At 39.9% G+C, this 23,118-nt stretch overlaps 1 long non-coding RNA gene across 3 annotated transcripts in view; it reads right to left on the minus strand.

Annotated features, from left to right (window-relative positions):
• LOC121874415 overlaps window positions 1–22,845 on the minus strand; it is a 145,225-nt gene extending 122,380 nt beyond the window's left edge. For 2 of the 3 annotated variants that reach the window (XR_006090412.1, XR_006090411.1), the window contains exons 1-2: window positions 22,523–22,793; window positions 18,395–18,525 (exon numbers count right to left, since the gene is read on the minus strand). This is a non-coding gene — a long non-coding RNA (uncharacterized LOC121874415). The other variant, XR_006090413.1, reaches the window with a different exon arrangement.
• Window positions 22,846–23,118: the final 273 nt, after the last annotated feature.

The following is a 23,118-nucleotide window of genomic DNA, read 5'->3' on the forward strand; positions in this document are numbered from 1 at the left end:
ACCTACCCCCACTCTCTCACCCTCCCACACCGCCCCGATCTCCCTCCCACCCCCTATGGAAATACTAAGTACCTAGTGTGTTATCTCGTTACCAGAGAGGGGTGTAAGGTGGGCTGCGCTGCTCTGGGTGCTAAGGTAAGGGAGTTGCAGCTTCACGTCGTAGGTGTTTACTGTCAGCTAACAAATAACTGCAGCTGCGACACTTTATACCGAGTTCATTTTTGTTTTTTGTGGTGGAGGTGGTGGAGGTGGTGTGGGGGGTGGTGGAGGTGGTGTGGGGGTGGTGGAGGCTGTGTGGGGGTGGTGGAGGTTGTGTGGGGGGTGGTGGAGGTGGTGTGGGGGGTGGTGGGGGGGTGGCAAGGTGGTGAAGGTGGTGGGGGTGGTGGAGGTGGTGTGTGGGGGTGGTGGAGGCTGTGTGGGGGTGGGGGGTGGTGTGGGGGGTGGTGGAGGTGGTGTGGGGGTGGTGGGGGTGTAAGGGTGATGAAGGTGGTGGGGGTGGTAGAGGTGGTGTGGGGGGTGGTGGAGGTGGGGGGGTGGTGGAGGTTGTGTGGGGGTGGTGGAGGTGGTGTGGGGGGTGGTGGGGGTGGCAGGAGTGGTGGGTGGTGAGGGTGGCAGGGTGGTGAAGGTGGTGTGGGGGGTGGTAGAGGTGTTTATATATTACCAAACTTGATATTATAAAAGAACATCGGTGACAAATGGAGAGCAAATGGTCAGTTACATGAAATCAGGATCTTTAGTCAGAGAAGCATTATCCACCGCCCAGGAACTAATTATTGCTAATTGGACCAGAATTCCACTTTCCTAGAGTGGCTCTCCACTAACTCCCTCTACCATTACGACACGCCTAATTGGCAGAGTAAACCGATCGTTATAATTGGCTATTAAAGCTCCCGGCGGATTGGGCCAATCACCGCTCTCAAACGAATCTCCGAAGACTTTCATCTCCAGAACAGCTCCTTCAGCAGTGACCGTTGTTTTCCGGTCGAATTTGCAGACGATCGAAATACTATTCCCCAGATTATCTCATTTTCTTCTTGACGGTAATAGAAATGGGGAGGGGGGGGGGGCAACAAGAGTGGGGGGGGAGGGTTAAATTGGGCAAGAAGGTCGTTTCTGTTTGGTTTATTTATTGATTAACGAGACTAAGATGAAGAAGCGAGGAGATACAATGATAATAATGAAATAAACCCCCAAAAATATAAATCCCTCCTTTCTATCAGGGCTCCATGGACTCCTTCCAGTAAGTAGTCATCGCGTCCACAGAAGAATGAAGTCAGTTCTCAATATTAAAATCATCCAAACATAAAATTTACTTAAAACTCCCCCAAGTCCTTATAAACAATACCCAACCCACATCTGCTGTACGAAAGAAGAACAAGAACAACAACAAGAACAACAACAACAACATCAAGAACAATAACAACAAGAACAACACCAACAACAACAACACAGTTATACAAATTACTAAAAAAATGGAGAAAAAAATCGCTAAGAGAAAGAAAATCTGATAAATAGAGAAACAAGGTAGAGAATTAAGGAGAGAATTAAGCAAAAAGAGATAAGAACACAGGCTTAAGGAGGAGAGTGATAAAGATATAAGTAGAACAGAATATAAAAACAAAAATAAACTGGAAGAAAAATTAAAGTGATAACGAGAAGGAAGGAAGGAAGGAAGGAAGGAAGGAAGGAAGGAAGGAAGGAAGGAAGGAAGGAAGGAATATAATTACGAGAGAATAATTAAATAAATAAAATACCTGAATCACATAGGCTCCTTACCTGTTCATTCCCTCATTATCTCCAATTTACGCCCCATTTTTAATTCCATCTTTCCGATTTTTTTTCTCCTCTTGACCATCGGGAAAAAAAATTCAAACACATTACATCCAGCATACAAAAAAAAAATTAAACTCATTAAAGAAGTCAAAGAGCAGAGTAAATTTTTTTAATAGATATTTACGGTGTGAGATATAAAGATTCATTTAGTTTGTTTGTCAAGTCAGCTGTGTATAGAAAACGTAATGTGGTCTATAGAACTTCGCCTCTTAAGGAATAGTTTGTGTTTTTAATGAATTATTGGGTGTTTGTATTGTTCATTCATTACAAACGCGGTATTAAGAAAGAAAGAGAGAGAGAGAGAGAGAGAGAGAGAGAGAGAGAGAGAGAGAGAGAGAGAGAGAGAGAGAGAGAGAGAGACGTCAAGATTCGTATGCAACAACACACAACTTTAAAAAAAAAAGTAAATAAATAATACAATGTTTGGCTAACCTCTTCCTCCACCTCCTTCAGCGACCCCCACGGGATAAGACCTTCCCAACCCTCCTCGTGACCCCATTACCATATATATAGGTCCATTACCGCCCTTGTTCCTCTCTCTAAACCTTCTTCCCTTAATTAAAAAAATATATACAGTATATATCAATCTTTTTGGCATTTACATAAAGAAACTCTGGTTGTATGCATATTTATTACGTATTAGAAAGTTTTTTTGTTTAATGTTTATTCTTTTTAAGGAACATTTACTGATTTATGGAAGTTAGATGGTAACTTCAGTGGGTTTTTTTTCGTGAGTTTTATAGAGCAGATAATGATGTGTGGAGTTAAACCTATATTGTGTGTTTTATTTTGTTTTAATTTATTTTTTGTTTTATTTTTTGTTTTAATTTGTTTTATTTTATTTTAGTTTAGTTTAGTTTGTTTTATTTTGATTTATTTTATTTTATTTTGTTTTATTTTGTTTTATTTTGTTTTTCTGTTTTGTTTTCTCTCACTTTCCTTCACCACCACTTTCTTCCTTCCCTTCCTTCCTTCTCTCACTCTCCCTCCCTTCCTTCCTTCCTACGTTGTTATTAATCCTCCCATATCCTCTTCCTCACTTTAATCTTCTTCCTATCTTATTCCAATATTTATTACATCGTCATTTATCTTATATTAATCCTACGTTACATCCTTATTGGTATTACCTCTCTCTCTCTCTCTCTCTCTCTCTCTCTCTCTCTCTCTCTCTCTATTTACTCGTTACCCCAGTCTTCCATCTCTCTGACCCCCCCCCCCTACGAGAGAGAGAGAGAGAGAGATAGTAAAGAGTCTGGAGTCGAGGATAAACGCCATGTAAAAAAGTCTCATTCTCCTCCACACGCCAAAACGTACCCTGCAACATCCGGCCCTCTCATATAACCGGCATCGGCTATCAAAATAAAGGATTTATCCGGCTAGAGAGAGCGGCAAGACACGTATACTTCCGGTTTATGGCATAATTTCATCCTGAGTTACACACAGGAGGGAGGGGAGGGAGGGGAGGGGTAGAAAGTGCGGATAGAGAGGATTTTACAAGATGTCGAAGAAGGAGGGGATTACTGGTGGATGGGGGATTACTGGTGGATGGGGGGATTACTGGTGGATGGGGGATTACTGGTGGATGGGGGGATTACTGGTGGATGGGGGGGGATTACTGGTGGATGGGGGGGGAGGATGGGATTACTGGTGGATGGGGGATTACTGTGGATGGGGGAGGATTACTGGTGGATGGGGAGGGGATTACTGGTGGATGGGGGATTGGTGGATGGGGGAGGGGATTGGGGAGGGGATTACTGGTGGATGGGGGGGAGGGGATTACTGGTGGATGGGGGGAGGGGATTACTGGTGGATGGGGGGTAGGGGAGATAGGGTGGATGGGGTGGATAGGAGATGAGAGATAGTGTAGAATCTTAGGATGGATCAAAGTTTGGATTATCTAGGTGGGTCACCATAATTATCACCATAGACCATCATTAAGTTAATTAGTCACCATAATTATCACCACAGACCATCATTAAGTTAATTAGTCACCATACTTATCACCACAGACCATCATTAAGTTAATTAGTCACCATAATTATCACCACAGACCATCATTAAGTTAATTGGTCACCATAATTATCACCATAGACCATCATTAAGTTAATTAGTCACCATAATCATCACCATAGACCATCATTATACACAAAAGTGAAACAATATTATTTTGAAAACATTTTTGCCGAGTTAAAAAAAATGTATAAAAAAATCAAATAGAAACGTGTTGAACTATATTTTTGTATTATTTTTTATGTATTATCGCTTGTTAATCATTCATTGTAACGAGGGAAGGGGGAAGACCATCAATACCCCATCTCCTACCCACCCCATCTCCTACCCACCCCATTTCCTACCCACCCCATCTCCTACCCACCCCATTTCCTACCTACCCCATCACCTCCCCATCTCCACCCCACCCCATCACCTCCCCACCCCATCTCCTACCCACCCCATCACCTCCCCCATCTCCTCCCACCCCATCTCCTACCCACCCCATCTCCTACCCACCCCATCACCCTCCCACTCCACCCATCACCTCCCCATCTCCACTCCACCCCATCTCCTACCCACCCCATTTCCTACCCACCCCATCTCCTCCCACCCCATCTCCTACCCACCCCATCACCTCCCCATCTCCTCCCCACCCCATCACCTCCCCACCCTCCCCATCTCATGTTTCTTCACTCCCAGGTTACTCTCTCCTTGTGGTCAAAAGACAGTTTTCGCTTTTTCCAGACGTGAAGCATCGATATACAAACATAAAAAACCACATCAACTTTCGGTAAATATGACCTCGAGTCAATTCCAAACTTCTTAGTCGAGAAATATCACTTAACTGTCAAACGAATCTTGGCCAATCTTTCTCCTGCTTTTTGATATGTTGTTGATATGTGTGACTCTCATCTTACGTTTGGTGTCATCTTCTCGGTGACCTTTAGAGAGGGAAATTATACTTGATGGACGCTGCCAGACCTCAACAACAGAGACGAGTGGACGGAGTAATGAACTTGTAAGAAGCATAAATGTTGTAATACTATATCAAAAAAAATGTCGATAAGAACAGTTTTGGAGTTTGTTCTGACGAGGAACTTAATATAAATACTATATATCTTATCTATTGGAGGATGATGGGGGTGAGGGTAGTAAGGTTCTTATATGTGTTATACTATACTGCTATATAACTATTAAACAATATAACAAATGCAACATGAATAACAAATGTCTCTTAATTAACTGTATCAATTGTTCTCACACCTGCCACAGAGTAAGTTAATTAGGATGTTTACAAACGTTAAATTGAAGGTAAATAAATACCTACAGCTGTGTTAAAGATAATACCAAGACACAAGTGTTGATGAAAGGTAAGGAGAAGGTATGTATGACCTAGGTGGGCAAGAGTACCCAGGGTGAGCTGTAGGATCATATGACTGTCACAAGTTCCCATAAATACGAGAGGATAACAATAATAATAATAAAAAAACACACACACATACCAAGAAAACGAGAAACTATAAAAACATACACTCCCCCTTGTCACAAAGGACCGTCTGGCGTGAGCAGAAAGTTTTGCTGAGTTCCTTGAATCAAACTTTGATCCACTCGCCGACGACTTAAAGTTTAAAGCGCTTTCAAGGATCATTCAAAATATATCAGAAGAATATTATTTCTGTGAGAAGTTGCAGAAAAATATTTTTTGGAGACAATTATGGGTTGCTATATTTAACTTATTTAACTTATTGCTTTTATTTTTTTTATTGTAAGTAGTAGTAGTAGTAGTAGCAGGACTTCAAACACATCCAATGAAGCCCGTGTGGACGTCAGTGCTCGAGGATTCTTGAAGCGGGGACAGGGAGCCTTCTTTGACATAAGGATTTTCGATCCCATGGCCGCATGTCAACGCAACCTAACTCTCGATGCTGCACACAGGAGGAACGAGAACGACAAGATCAGGACACATGGGGAGAGAATTCAGAATGTTGATCAAGGCAGGGGATGGGCTCAAGTGCAAGATGTTGCTATAAGAACATAAGAACATAAGAAAATAAGGAGTCTGCAATAGGCCGGTTGGCCTGTGCATGGCAGCTCCTGTCGAGAGTTACTACCACTCTCTATCATCCATGAATCTATCTAGCCTCCTTTTGAAGCTTTCCAGCGTTCCCGCACTTACTTCAAAGTTGCTAAGCTTGTTCCACTCGTCCACCACCCTATTTGTGAACCAGTTTCTTCCTATCTCCCTCCTAAACCTAAACTTATCCAACTTAAATCCGTTGCTCCGAGTCCTATCCTGCTCAGATATTATAAGAACTTTATCTATATCCCCTTTATTGATTCCTTTCACCCACTTAAATACTTTTATCATATCTCCCCGCACTCTTCGTCTTTCTAGGTAATGCAAGTTAAGTTTATTTAACCTATCCTTTCGACTTTAGCAAAGCCTTCGACAGAGTCCCCCACGAAAGACTAATTAGAAAGGTAGAAGCACATGGCATGAAAGGTAACATCCTTAAATGGATTAGGGCGTGGTTACAGGACAGGAAACAGCGAGTGAGCATTAACGGCACTAAGTCCTATTGGAGCAACGTCACAAGTGGAGTTCCCCAAGGCTCAGTACTTGGACCATTATTATTTATTATATACATAAACGACATAGATATCGGCATAGACATAAGTAAATTTGCTGATGACACTAAAATAGGACGTATGTGTAATCTTCTCATTGCGTTCTGTCTCATTATATAATTCAACACAGCTAGTATAGTTACTTATGTATTAGGATATTTAATCTTAAGGTAATAAAATGGGGGCGAAGGTGTGGCTAATGGGGAAGGCTGGAGGCCATTTGAAAAAAGAGTAATAGCAGTAGACCAGCACCCCGCCCTAGTACCATGGAGACTGGACCCTGGAAAGTTGTGAGAAAGACTTGATATAACCGGCTTACGAGTCCTCTTAGGCAGTCTTTGATACCCCATGACAAGACCTACACAACTCAAACCCGAAGTCTAAAGTCTTACTCTTCTGGTCTCTTATGTCTACCTAATTCACATTCCTCATCATTGATAAACATTAAATTATAATTCACTTCGATGGGAACACTACCAGACAGTATTGGTTGAGACTGACACAGGTACGGCCTCAGTGTGACGCTGTGTGTGTGTGTGTGTGTGTGTACTTTTTAGTGTCCCTGCTCCTCCTCCCTATTCTTCCCCTCCCACAAATCATCAAATTCATTTACTTCCTCTACTAACATTCCAAATTTTCCCTCGCCCCATTCTACGCTTCCAATACAATTTTCCCTCCCTTACTTGAACAGAAACACCCACTATTGCAATTCTCTCTCTCTCTCTCTCTCTCTTTCTCTCTCTCTCTCTCTCTCTTTCTCTTTCTCTTTCTCTCTCTCTCTCTCTCTCTCTCTTTATACAGCTGAATAGTACTGGTTGAATTAACAAACGCGGGGTATTTCCTTAAATTTATATTCTCTCTCTCTCTGTCTGTCTCTCTCTCTCTCTCTCTCTCTCTAATGGCTACTAAAGCGAGTGGGAGAGTTATTTTTATTTTGTTTACATAAATACAGTATAGATTGAGGCATGTTCTACTCAATTTATCACTAGCGTTTGGTACATCTACAATTTACCTTATAATTTCATAGGTTAAGCATCACCCCACGTTACATTTCCGAACATAATAGTAATCGCTTTGTGTGAAGTAACAAACTCGAACGAAAGTCATAAAACTCTCTACGTCATTATTCCTGTCCGGTATAGATGATAAACTAAAATTAAACAAAGTGTATTGTAAGCAAGGTATAAACAAACTCTCAGGTGAATACAACTCTTGTTTTCTTGCTCAAACTCGGTGGAAATACTCAGACGCTTTAGCTCAAGAAGTACAGAGAGTGTTCATCCTTCAGCTGGAGATAAAACATAACCACGACACTATACTAACTCAAGAAAACTAAAGAAATAGTATCACAGAAGAATAAGATCAAACTACCACTTTACAAGTTTGATCATTCTAATCAAACTCGCCTAAAGTTCTTCTCCAACAGCTGGTCAGACGGAAGACTCAATGAAAAACTCTTAAAAAACGTATATATATTTGGAAGAGATGCAGCAGGAATTCTATCCGTTCCTACACAACTTTTCTCTCAAACTGCACCACTACAATGGGGGCGGATCTTTCTTCTACCGCCCTTGCATGTTGTCAGGAAACTGTTGAGATACTGCTGATGGCTGCGGAGGGAAGACTTCTCAAACTTATTCTTTAGGAAGTTGGTCAAGTGGTTTTCGTCCCAAAACAGATACATCTATACCTCAGTAATGTATCTACTATATGCCTTCTACATGATAATCTCTCTACAATCGCAGAGACTAACATTCAACAGCATCACCAGATAATAAAAATTTAAATACCAATACGAAAACTATTAACACAAACACAAAATACGTTTAGTTAAGTGGGGCCACCTATTGCATGGTGACCAAATATTCTAAAATAGTCTCCTCCCCCACAAAAAAATACATCGGCAAGCAACATCAATTTTTCTGCGGTGATTTATAAATATTTCCCACCGCTAATCTCCCTGCCACTGCTACTCCTCCCTACTACTAACCACCATCTTCTGACAAGGAGGTGCTAATCCGTCCACCCTGGGAACAACAGAAGGCCGGCCGGCTGTGCACCTGACTACGGGATAACACAACACCACCTCCCAGTGAGGTACTGTGTGACACCACCCCACACCACCCGGTGTCCCCATGACCACGTGAGGTCCTTCATATCAACACCCGAGGACGAGTTACTACACCACGTGAACAGCTCACCACTTGGTGTCTCAATGACCAGTCCAGGCCCGGGCCATCAACTGTAAACTATAATAATTTGCATGTTCAATCATTGTTCCTTCTCCTTTCAGTAATGAAAGCTTTTGTTAAACGACCCACCCACCCCATATCTTTGTATGTAATAAGTCATTTTTGTCTAATGTATATTTTCAGCCTTCGGGCTGCAGAACTTTTCCAATAAACCGTTAATTATTATTATCATTATTATTATTATTACACAACGCTCTCTTCACCCTAGAAATGCCATCCCTCAGTGACCACCAACACCACACACTAAGAGGATTTGGCAGTGAACTACTGCACTATCTTCGTCCCCCACCCACCTCGTGCAGTCCGCCACTACAACAAAATTCAGCCCATAAGAGCCCGCACCGATAGATATAAGAACAGCACCATCCCATCTATTGTTGAAATAATAAACACCTCCTAATTTATGTACTGTACAGCCCTGTAAATGTATTCAATGCATATCATTATGTCAAAATCACATGTAAGTTTGTATATCTCCAGCCACCGGCTGCAACTCTATTAATAAACCGTTTATTATTATTATTATTATTATTATTATTATTATTATTATTATTATTATTATTCATTATTACCTACATACATTACATATATACGTAAATACAAACTAATGGTGTGTTAACTTGGTTTTTCCGAAAGTGGTCATGGCAATTACAACAATATTAACTGACATGTAAATATTAGCAGTGTTTTCATTGGTTCTGTCCCGTTTAGTCGTATTCAAGTGTTTTATTAAATGTCAAATGTTTTTGTTTTAGTTGTGACTGTGTCCATTACGCTGTTGTTGAAGTTGTTGTATTTTGGGAGTTGTAAGTTTTGGGGGTTATAGTTGTAATAATAATAATAATAATAATAATAATTAACAGTTTATTGAAAAAGTTCTGCAGCCCGAAGGCTGAAAATATACATTGGACATAAATGACTTTTTACATACATTGGTGGTTTAACAAAAGCCTTCATTAGAGAAAGGTAAAGGAACATACAGTGAACATACAGATTACTGTAAGTGTGTGTGTGTGTGTGTGTGTGTGTGTGTGCGTGTACGTGTGCGTGTTCAGCTTCTGTAGTTATTAATTTGCTTAAAGGTGAATAATTTATCACAACTGAATAGACAAACAGAATAAAGAAATTAAAAATACAGGAATAAAGATACGCACTGACTCACTCATCGTCTCCATGACCACGTGAGGTCCTTCATATCAACACCCGAGGACGAGTTACTACACCACGTGAACACCTCACCACCTGGTGTCTCAATGACCAGTCCAGGCCCGGGCCATCAACTGTAAACTATAATAATTTGTATGTTCAATCATTGTTCCTTCTCCTTTCAGTAATGAAAGCTTTTGTTAAACGACCCACCCACCCCATATCTTTGTATGTAATAAGTCATTTTTGTCCACTGTATATTTTCAGTCTTCGGGCTGCCGACTTTTTCAATAAACCGTTAATTAGTATTATTATAGCCCCCCCAAACGCACTCTTTCCCTCTTCTCTTTGCTTCACCTTTTTCCCATCCACTGTTTTCTTCACCAGTCAGAATTGATATGACAAAAATGCAGAAGTTATATAGAACTTCCTCACGAGGTCCTTCACCCTAACAACGAGATGGCCGGTGTGTGTGTGTGTGTGTGTGTGTGGCGTCTAGTTGTTCCTTCCTGCTGTACTATCAATGGTTACTGATTTTTTATTGTATATCGTATATAAAACCGTGGTGTATACTCCCGCTCGGTTATGTATACATTCTGCTGTGTATTGATATTCATTTAGTGTCCACGCTGTGTATGTGAAAATGTATTGGAATGTTGTGCATCTGGCATTCGAGCTTGACTGAAATATTAAACCTGGGTCTGCAATAGTTTTCTTATTTTTGTTTTTCTTTCATTTGCACAATTTTGACTTTTTTTTAAATACATTTTGCCAATAATAAATACATGTTTTTTAATTACGTGTTGTGTTGTAATATATAGAAGGCAATTTCTACTTCTCTTTGTTCGGGTCACAAGTTTCCTCTGGTATATATTGGTATTAAGTAAAAAGTTGGAATATTTTACCTTAATTAATCCTATAAACAAGTAGAGGTATGATTTTTTTTTAATTATCCTCCCCCCCCTACACACACCAAAAAGTTTCTTCACAGAGGGTGATCGATAAATGTCACAATGAACACTACGACTCCTGTTGTCTTGGTAGGGTTGTCAAAATCCTTCGTCCGTTGTGGCATATTGCTTCACAGAAAACAGTAAAGATTTATTTTTGATTGTGTGTACATGTGTTCTCTATATGCTACCATGCAGTCCCGTATATAGAACCTGTTGCAATACACCTGCACGCCACGTAGGAACATAAACTAATATACGAGTGTTGCATGCAATAAACGCAACACCATCCTCTGATATTGAAATCTCGTTTGTGGTTCTATGAATATTGATTTTGGTGAATTTGTTTTTTTTATTTGCGTTTACTGTTATCACTTTACCTCATGTTTGCCTCCTAACCTAACCCAACCCAACCCAACCCCCAAAAATTCAAATAAAAAGGTGGGTGGGTGTGAGTGGGTGTGGGTGGTGGTGTGTGTGGGTGGTGGTGTGTGTGGGTGGTGGTGTGTGTGGGTGGAGATGGGTGGGTGACAGGTTTAATGACAGGTGTGTGTTGGTGGTAGTGGTAGAAGGAGTAACAGGTGTGTGGTCGAGAGAGAGAGAGAGAGAGAGGACAATATGGGACGCCTACCTGAGCCTTACACACTTGGTTGAATCACCCACAGCGTAAACTCCTCGCAGTGTAGCCTCGCCGTGGTGTTTGAGTTTATTGTGGCGTTAAGCTTGGTAAACTTTTCCTGGTCTTTCCCTCCCTGAAACCTGGTGCATGTGTGTGTGTGTGGGAGGGGGGGGGGGTAAGGGCAGGTTCAGGTAGTAGCGCTGTCTAGGGTCTCGTTACCCACCTTGTTGACAGCATCCTTCAGGTGAGGTATTCTTCTCCGATTTGAGACGTTTGTGGAGTAATAATAATAATAATAATTAACGGTTTACTGAAAGAGCTTGGCAGCCAGAAGGCTGAAAATATACAGTTACATAATTGGGGAATGGGTTTCGATTTACAAATAATATACAAGTAACATAAGTGATACAAATAAGATATATAATAACTGGATGGGGAAAAGCTCAAACTACAGGGCATTTCAACATAGTGACAGTGCAAGAAGAGTATTAACTAGGAGTGAATACACTGGTTTATTACAAGTTATTGATAATTTTTACAATGCTTGGGACTGGGCTGTTCTTATAGCAATCAGTTCGTGCACGTATGGTCTGGATGCGGTTGTGGTGTCGAACAGCAATTCTCGGGCTAGGCATCTCAGGTGGTAGTAGGAGCCGTTGTCGAGGATGGTGCAGAAGCTTCTTACCAAATTTGCAGATGAGGTCGTGGTGATGGTCAGTGAGAGTCGAAAGGGTCAGTGTGTTGAACGCTTCTTGATATGTGGAGAGAATAATCTTGCATGCCCTCTTTTGCACTTTTTCTAGGTGTTTACGTTGTGTGGCATTTAGGGAGGAAGACCAGGTAGGGGAGGCATAGGTGAGCTTGGGAAGTATGAATGTTGAGTAAACACTGAGGAGCTCGGGTGCAGGAACTCCGAGGGACTTGAGTCGGCAGAGGAGGTGGAGACGGAAACTGGAGGATTTGACAACTTCACTGACGTGTGGTTTCCAATTTAGTTTGTTGTCTATGGTGACGCCGAGGAGCTTCGTGGAATCTACAACCTGGAGTGTGTTCGGATCTAGGGTAATGGAAGGGGGTGAGACAATGTCGGAGGAGAGGTTGATGTGCATAACCATGGTCTTAGTATGGTTGATGGTGACGTGGTTGTTGGTGGACCAGTTTTGGATACTGTCCAATAAATCCTGAAGGGCGGTATAGTCGGGAGCAGAATTGTTGACGCTGATCCCAATGGTGGAGTTGTCGACATATTTCCAGCGAGCAGGGGCTTCTCTTAGGGCATCATTGATAAGCATAAGGAAGCAGAGTGGTCCCATCTTGGTGCCTTGGGGGACGCCACAGATGAGTGACTGAAAGGTGGAGACAGCAACTCGGAAGCGTACAGCTTGGCGTCGGTCACTGAGGAAGTCTGTAAGCCATGGTATAAGACTTCTCCGAATCCCGAGGTCAATAGCTTTGTTGATGATTAAATTGTGGTCGACTGGGTAGAAAGCTATAGTGAAAGCAGTGAAGGCGACAGCTACAGACGTTTTTCGTTTCTCGAGATGGCGGTATATGGTGGGGGTGATGATGGTGGGGTGATGATGGTGGGGGTGATGATGGTGGGGAATTGGTGATGGTGGGGTGATGATGGTGGGGTGATGATGGTGGGGGTGATGATGGTGGGATGATAATGGTGGTGATGGTGGGGGTGATGATGGTGGTGATGGTGGGGGTGATGATGGTGGTGATAATGGTGGTGATGGTGGGGGTGATGATGGTGGTGATGGTGGGGATGGTGGGGGTGATGATGGTGGGGGGTGATGATGGTGGGGTGATGGTGGTGGAGATGATGGTGGTGATGGTGGGGGTGGTGATGGTGGGGTGGTGATGGCGGGGTGATGATGGTGGGGGTGATGGTGGGGTGGTGGGGTGGTATGGTAGGGTGATGATGTGGTGATGATGATGGTGGTGATGGTGGGGGTGATAGTGGGGTGGTGATGGTAGGGGTGATGATGTGGTGATGATGATGGTGGTGATGGTGGGGTGATAGTGGGGGGGGGGTGATGGTGGCGACAGTGGAGGTGTTAGTGGGGATGATGACGGTCGTGATACAGATCTTAGTAGGGGGTGATGATAGTGATGATAATAGTGGTGGTGATAGTGGTGATGGCAATAACAATATTGGTGGTAGTGGTGGAGAGGAAAAGATTACCATTGCTATACACACACACACACTTTCTTTGGTGTCACGAGCCTCAAGCTAACAACATGTGAATTCCGTAAAGGAGTCGTTTGATCCATCATCTGGGTGAGTTAGTGAACTGAGAATGGTGTGAGAGTCGATGGCTTCGGATCTTCTTTCTATTGTCCAAAAAAATAAAATAAAATATGGGACAAAATTTAAGCCGAAGTTAAGATATTTAGGCCAATTTGCTCTATGAAAGTAACAAAATAATGGTGTTAAAAAGATTGTTGTGTGTCCCAGTGGAGAGTGCCAGGCGGGGTGGACAGGAATTAGGACTCTTACGTTTTTTTTTATAAATACCACGCACTTAAAAAAGGTCGTTCTTAAATAACGTAAACAAACGTAACGTCCAATTCTCAGAATGTACTAAAAAAAAAAGTCTTAAGTTGGGGGAACGAATAGTGAGTGTTGCATTCATCAGTTAAGAAACATGTTAATTATTTACATGTATATACTGTAGTTTATTATGATGTGTTTTATACGATATAATAAGGTATTCTGGTGCTCTCTCTCTCTCTCTCTCTCTCTCTCTCTCTCTCTCTCTACTAAAAATTTAATTGGCATTGTTATGAAACCAAATAAACACAAATATCATCGTAGTAGTGGTGGTTATACCTTGTCGATAACACTGTTTCCCGCCCGATCAGTAAAGGATGGGTCCGGTTAGTACACTATGACGGGTGGCCATAATGCACTGGAGGGATGTCTTACTGGAGGATGTATTACAAGGAAGAACCAAATAACTAAGACATGTCCCCTTTGTTCCGGGTAGGATCACAAATCTGACTGTATCCAGAATCTAACCCGTATTAAGTGCAATGAAAAATGTATTTTGTATATTGAGATTCAATCTGAGCATAATTTTTGGTAATCACAAGAAACACCGAACAACATGCCAGTTCTAAGAGGATGATGCATGATGTTGGGATGAAAGATGACCTAAGGGACAGGTAATAATGCCGTAAAGGAATTCAAAGTTCCGGAAGTTGATTGAATTGACGATATACACAAGTCACTCTCTAGACCAGGGGTTCTTAACCTGGGGTCCATGGATGGGCTTCAGGGGATCCGTGAAGGTCAGATAAAAATTTAACATTTATATTCACGATATTTTTATATTAAGTTGTTCTATTTTTGTCAATATATACCAGATGTTATGTATGTATTTTTGGTTACTGAAGAAAACCAGTAAATGTGTAGGGTGGCATGGGGTGCTACTGTACACGGTCAGGTAACATACAATCGTCATCGTCGTCAGGTTTTGACTTCTAGAATGGTTTCCCACTGAAAGAAATTAAAGAAAACGGACCCCGCCCACTGCTTGTAGCGTTGACCACTACGCGTCTCTGGTGTCCATGTTATTTAAATTGGTCGTGTCGCTCTCACCGCCATCTTGAGCCTCTCCACTCTAAGTGATTATTTCTCATTTTCTACGGGTTATCACGGTTGGGAATCTTCTCATATACTGGTAAGTCTTAACTGAGGGCCATAGTATCTTCAAATACATACTTTTTCCTAAATATATTCAATTACCTATGACTATGGTTATGTTTTTGGTGAAGGCAACGAAAGAGGGCCGAGGTTGGAGGTTGGAGACCTCCGAGCGCCTTCTGACCACAATTTCAGTGTGTGGCTCAAGAGTTGATTGATACGTTTATTGAGATACAAAAAACATTAATACATCTCAAAGGGATGAAGTGACATAAGTCATCCCCACCCCAGTCCAGGAACAGGGCCGGTTTTAAGCCTATTTGACCAATTTAATCAAATTGGGCCCCGCGCCGCAAGGGGGCCCCGCACACACGTGTGTTAGTTTTAAACTGTATACGATACAAGGTTGTATGAGCATGAAAATTCTAAAAACCATTTGGAAGCCACATGGCAATTCTGGGAGTTATACCAAAGACATTATAGTGGACAGACTATTGACAAAGAACGTGAACTAACTATTAATAAACATGCAAAGTACTGGCAGCAAGTATTCAAAAGGCTAGTGGCAATAGTGCAGTTTCTTGCTGAGAGAAATCTAGCGTTAAGAGGGACAGAAGAAAAAGTTGGTAATGAGAGTGTACACAATGGAAACTTTTTAGGTTTAGTGGAGCTGTTTGCAAAGTTTGACTCTGTTCTTGAAGAACATTTACGTAAAGTCAAGGCCAACGAAATTCATAATCACTATTTAGGAAAAGATACTCAGAATGAACTACTAGACATTATGGCTACAGCTGTTTTGAATGAGATACTGAATCGCGTAAAAGCAGCTAAGTACTATGCCATAATTTTAGACTGCACACCTGACTTGAGCCACCAGGAGCAAATGTCTCTAACGATCAGGTATGTTTCTGATGGCAACTTGGCTCCTTCAGGTGTTTATGAACATTTCATACAGTTTATGCAGGTTGAAAGTAGCACAGGAGAAAATTTATATAAAACATTATTAAACACACTAGAGGAATTAAAATTGGATGTGAAAGACATTCGAGGCCAAGGTTATGACAACGGTAGCAACATGAAAGGTCACACATCGGGAGTACAAGCACGGCTGTTGCAGGATAATCCAAGAGCCTTCTTTGTACCCTGCGCATGTCACAATTATAACCTGTTACTAGGAGATGTAGCCAAGTGCTGTCCAGATGCTATAACATTTTTTGGGATCTTGCAAAGGATCTACATAATGTTCTCAGCATCAACAAAGAGGTGGGCAGTTTTTAAGAAACATGTACCTGGGTTATCAGTGAAACCCTTGAGCGACACAAGGTGGGAGTGTCGGATTGATAGTGTTAAAGCTATTCGTTATCAGGTTGGAGAAGTATATGATGCACTTGTGGAAACATCAGAGATAACAGATGAGCCCAAGGTAAAAGCAGAGACAGAAGGTTTAGCAAACCAGCTAAAAGACTATAAATTTTTAGTTTCTTTGATATTTTGGCATGATTTACTTTTTAAAGTTAACTATGTTAGCAAGGAACTACAAGGTAAAACAAAGGACATTGATGAAGGCATGGAGTCATTTGAAAAACTATTATCATGGCTAAGAAAATATAGAGAGAGTGGTTTTAATGATGTCCTAATAGGCGCAAATGATTTGGCTGAAGCTGTTGAATTACCACTAGAATTTAGGAAATTTCAAGATAAACGACTACAAAGAAGGAAGAGAATGTTTTCATATGAGGCAAAAGATCAAGCTTTTGATGATCCAAAAGAAGCATATAGAGTTCAGTGCTTTACCTTAGTGCTAGACAAAGCTATTCAATCTCTAGAATCTAGATTTATGCAGCTTAAAAGCCATATAAAATTATTTGGATTTTTAAATAACTTTCAGGGCTTACAAAAGGCAGAAATAAGGAAACACACAGTAGACCTTGAAGCAGCTTTAATTGACACCAAACTAAAACAGAACACTGATGTAGAGGTAGGTACTGTAACAAGTAAAGATGTAGATGGTTATCTGTTGGCTGAAGAACTTGAAGCTCTGAAAACTTTTCTGCCCACCAGTGTCGCCAAGCCCCAAGCCCTGTTTGAATACCTGGTAGTAAACAATCGATTCACTGCATTTCCTAATGTTTTTGTTGCTTTGAGAATTTACTTAACAATGCCCGTAACAGTCGCATCGGGTGAGAGAAGTTTTTCTAAACTAAAACTGATTAAAACATACTTACGGTCAACAATTTCACAAGAAAGACTAAACAATTTGGCGATGCTATCTATAGAAAGTGACATTACCAAAACCCTTGACTTTAAAATGATTTTGAAAGATTTTGCAAATAAAAAAGCCAGAAAAGTGTGTTTCTAAAAGGTCCGTGCATAAACAGTTTGTCTGTAATTGTCTTAACTTGTAATAAAAAATCAAAACTTTTATACTGTTTTTAAACTTTTAGTATATCAAGTAATTAATGCTTTTTGGCTAAGGCGGGCATACTACACGAAATATAAAACATCAATCTTCGACTTTGTAGAGTAGAGGGCCCCACTATCAATTTTCTAATTGGGCCCCGCAATTCCTAGCACCGGCCCTGTCCAGGAATGTCCCTCTCAGGACTCACATAAATCCCTAATATTTCATATAATCAGTTATAGCACATAGTTATATGCAAAATTTCTATATTTCTTTAATATTTCACCTATTTTCCTATTTTTAAACATCCACTCTATTTGCATGGGGACATTATTTATATGGGCATTTCTATATACATTAAGCAATGGGCATTACAGTATATAATCCCACTGCTCTAGAACATCACTGGATCGAGAAAATTTCCCAAGTGACTTTATACAACAAACGTGATCCCGACCTTTAACATGGGAGGTGACGGCGACTTATTCAGTTAGCGGAGAGATGCAAGTCTCATGAGCAAGTACGTTTATAAGTGTTCTTACTAAAGAGCAACAGTTTGTGGGGCTATGACGAGTGACAATACAAACTAACCTAACCTAAACTAACCAAGTCATTAGATATGCAAGATCATTAAGATGGTATGTGTTGTGTCATCATTAGTGGTCTACACCGTTAGCCTTCCTGAGAGAGTTTGATGACAAGATTATAGGTTTTGATGGAAAACTGTATATATTTAACATTCCTACATTTTTCTTTCTCTAATCTTGGATAAACATCGATGTATTACAGCATTTTACAACTAACAGGAACAACCAAGATACTAACAATGTTTTCAGTTATCGTCCAAAATTAATAAGGATACTTGTCCATTGTGTCATAATTATTATAATGAATAAGAGCAGCAGAAGCAGTACTCACCTGGCCCTGGTGGTAGAGGAAACCTTGGCATCATCCATCATGTCTTGGCCCAGGAACCATCAAGTCTTGGCACAGGAATCATCATGTCTTAGCCCAGGAACCATCAAGTCTTGGCCCAGGAACCAGCCTGCCTGAAACAACAATAATGAATGAAGCCACAGTTCTGCTTTCATTACTCTATTTATTTACAACTTTATTCATATTTAAACAAAAATTCTATAAACATTAACACAAGAAATAGTGGATACTTCCATCCCTCAACAATAATCAGTATAGCTGCCCGATATAACTTGACACAGTGGTGAAGTATAAGGAGTCGTAACAGTCAGAACCCCATAGAGTAAATCAATCACAGACCCACACTGACTAGTTTCCGATGCTGTGATTCATATTCATTTAAATAGAGTTAACTTTCTATTACATTCACTTTAAAACGAGTGATGATACTCATGTCCCTTTACTCTTATAGTCTTGTGCAATCATTTATCATTCAAGGTTATAAAGCTTTATTATACTTAAGGTGAGCCGAGTTTTACTATGTAATATTAAGGTATCGTATTTGTGTTACATCTGATTAAACTGTTAATGACGATGAATGAACCAACTATGCCTGACCTGGGCCACCTAACAAATTTATAGTGAACCCTTTTGATTAGGTTAAGTTTCCTTGGTTCGATGCTAAAAAAACTATACACAAGTGTTAAATAATTCTTATCTGATACACAATTGTGTTTATATTCCACCAGCTGAGAGTGTAATCATAATGGAGTTAAAGATTACAGTTTCACTAAAGTTAAAATGATTTAGATACTCACTTGTTGTATCAATCCTAAGTAATTACTGTTTAAATGGTATTTATTGTTGTATCTGTTGTAAGGAAGCGTCTCTATAGTTCTGTCTTAAGTTTTCACTGGCAGCTGGTGGACCGAGACGCCGTTTGCAAACACATTGGCAGATAATATGCTTACTTGTCATTTAATTATAACAATATGTCTATTATATTCTGTCAAATGAGGCCTTGCGAAGTGTTATTTGTGTTTTTCGTAGAGTGATTGGTAAGAGTTTGTTGTGAAGGGGAATAAAGTAATGTTATATACTGTTAGTAGTTGAGGCTGAGTCAACTCCAGCCAACACCACTGTACATTAACCTCAACAAATACAACCCGTCTTGATCACCACTTACTATATACCTTCACTACCGATGGCACAATACCTCGTAGTGATACTTCTTAACACAACAACAGTGGCAACTAAAGTGACTGTCGCGGCGCAGGACACTCATTCATAAAAATCTCAAAGCAGATGTCGAAGCTTCATGGGATTGAACGATTCTGAACGAACCTGTCTCATTACTCAGAGAACACTTCGATTGTATCTCTTTCTTTAATTTTACGAAATAGCCGATTCGCTAATCTAGAATCCATGTATTTTTTTTCAACCTTTATTAATCTCTACACATAAGAAACCTTTATTCTTCCAATGTAATGAACACATGACCCGTGGTGCAACACACTCTGGCCTCATCAGTGTCTCAAAGTCTCAATCAACTGTGAAGAAACTTTGATAATTTTGTTCTTGTTTTGCTTTACTCGGTTTATTAACTGAATAAAAAAAATATATAACATGTAATAAAGTGAAACAATTAAATCATTGTTTATCGTTCACAAGTGACAAAAACAAACTTATTTCTTCAAATCAATTCTCTGGAAGACAAATGTGTTGCACAGACTGAAGGTCAACTCACTCGGAGGAGACGACAAGTAACACTTATGTCAACTTGCAGATATGATACTGTACAGTAGACTCAATAAATTGTTTAAAACCATTCAGTAAGATCCTATAAAAATAATGAAAATATTTTAGTATCTTCGTGAAGTCCAGTAGTGAAACCGTAATAACAGGAAATTACTGACAGCGGTTTCACCAAATTACAGAAAGCAACAAATTGAACTTTATTGTATGATTTGTCCTCTTTCTTTAGACAGGGACGAGTCAGTTCAGTCATCATGAGCTCATGTAATACCAGAAAGATTAAAACAAAAACATTCGTTCTCGGGAGAGTTCAGTTTATGGTGAATTTAATTGTGAGTTTGAGAAGTTGTCAAATGCTGAATTAATTACATTATTATGGGAGTATGTTTTAACTAACTGTATTAACAATTAATGTGCTTAAACTTAAAACATGAATTACTGTACATGTGACGTGAATGAGTATGTCAGACAAAATCATTTTGGTTACGTGAGCTAGATAGTGTAGTAAACTTTTTCACGATCTTATATCATCCTGCCATCTATCTTCTCAGACTAGCAGTACAACGAGTAACGTCTCCTGTGTTACACCTCCGTCTCCTCTGCTGGCTTACGTAAGTTGATATATACTTATTAGAACAATATTTCACAAGACGATTTTTTTTACTGGAATAAACAATTTTAGTCTTTAGTAACTATGGACGATAAAAAAAAATTATTTTCTCTCCACTTGTTCCTTACCTCCATTTATATATATTTTTCCCTAGAACCAATGTTGACACGAGAAGCACAAGTGGGTTCCTAGGTTGATGCCTCCCAAGTGATCTTCGCGTGGTTAATAGTACAAGAAAGGTTTGTATAGTTCATCAACACCATAAGACACTCTTCAATCAAAAGTGCCACATATTTTGTTAAAAGTCTGCAGGATTACCCTTTTGTTTCCATCATGAATGACTATCTACCAAACAGTCCAGACTGTATGGATGACTTTAATTGTATCAGCCTCGACGAACTTCTTGGATATAAAGGCGGGGACCCCTTCAGACAGATGGTTGAGGCCGTAGCATCAGTAGATACCACACAGTGGGTATCTAGTGTAGAGATGAACAACGAAGATGTGAAGGAGTGTTCCCCAGTAGAACCGGGAAATGACCACATGAACCAGAGTTGCCCAGCAAAACCGAGAAGTAAAAGACCCACTAAGAGAAATAGGACAAGTCGGGGGACAATTCCAAACAAATTGGATAATCCTATAGATGAAAAGAAAAAAGCAAACGCTATGAAATCCAAAAAATATCGAGAGAAGATTAAAGCAGAAAATCTAGAAAAAGATATTAAACTGGCGAAATACAAACAAAGGTACGGGGACATATGAACGTGAGAATGGAGGAATCTGCAGCGCGTACCAGGTAGTCCCATTTACACCCAACCCCTATCGCTCATATATCCATCCAACCTATGTTTGAAGCTATCCAGCGTTCTGAGTTAATGATGATATTTGGTAACTTGTTCCACTCATTCACTATATTTCAAAACTAATGTTTACCTATTTCGTGCCTAAATCTAAAATTGTCTAATTTAAAACCATTGTTACGAGTTCGCTTCAGGTTGGATAGTTGGAGTACCTTTGTTATATCACCTTTGTTTAACCCTGAGTGGTAAGGGCATACTAAGATCTTCCTTATAGTCCTTTAATACCCTGGCAAATATCTTATCGGGACCTGGTGACTTAATAGGCTTAATCGTGCCTATTTGTTTATTATCATCGTTGCTAGTGCTTACGAACACTGCTACTAGGGAATGAGGTCATGTAAACAACCGAAGAAGGAAATTTAAGATGTACGAGAATATTATACAAACAGTCTCACTGAACCGCTCAGGATACTACCAAACAAAACTCAGTGATGTGGTAGAAATAATCACTAGTTTTATTCCATATTTTCACATTAAATTTTAGTTATTATTGGACTTGATACAGTTACCTGCGTTTTAGCTTTTACACATTTACTCAATTATTCAGCAAAGCACAGTATCCAACTAGCTGTTCCTGTATCTTTATATAATAATCCTTAACTTTAGTAATTTTCTTATATAATCATATACCAAATAAATATTTTCTATAATCACTATCAAACAAGCTGAATGAGTAATTACCGCAGAGTTTAAAGGTAATTACTCACTTAATCGGCGGAATTGAATTAGGATTTTGGAATTACTGAAGATTTTTTTTTTACAATACACAAGTAATTAAGTTTTTAATATTATCATTATATACTTTATGTTATATTTTCCCTTCTTGTTATATTATACTCTTGCATATATAGTCAACTTGTTCTGATTAAAATAACAAAATAATATAAAATAATGTGTTTTATTTACCTTCTGGGAGCGTCCATTAGTATGTTATGATAAATGTTTATATTGGTTAAACTTGATTATAGTTAGGCATTCAAAAAGTATAGGCCATTTAACCCGAGAGTAGCTGAAGAAACTGGTGGGTCTTTAATACCTAATGAGGGGTCCGACTCATTACCCAAATGAACCCGAATGTAGCCAAATGAAGTCAAATAGTGGTCCTAGATGAATAAATCGGACTGCCAATCACTTCTCGACTAGTATTTGGTGCCAGAAAGTCACCAAAAATTGGAAAACTTACTTTAATCTGAGTTAATACATCGCGTGCATGTACCGACGGAGCGAGGAATTACCCAAATGTAGTCGCAATGAAGTCAAATAATGGTCCTACATGAATAAATCGGACTGCCAATCACTTCTCGACTAGTATTTGGTGTCACAAAGTCACAAAAAATTGGTAAACTTAATTTGGCTACATTTGGGTAATTAGTCGGACCGCCTTCAGAGAGAGGGTCTTTAAACACAGCCAAATACACTCTCCTTCACACCGTAAAAACCACTTTTCTCTTGTATCAGTTTTCTTATTCTTTGTCTGTCTTTTTCTGTTGTAATATTAGTAT

The sequence above is a fragment of the Homarus americanus genome, unplaced genomic scaffold (genome assembly GCF_018991925.1).
Source record: "Homarus americanus isolate GMGI-L3 unplaced genomic scaffold, GMGI_Hamer_2.0 scaffold43349, whole genome shotgun sequence".
Lineage (NCBI taxonomy): Eukaryota > Metazoa > Arthropoda > Malacostraca > Decapoda > Nephropidae > Homarus > Homarus americanus.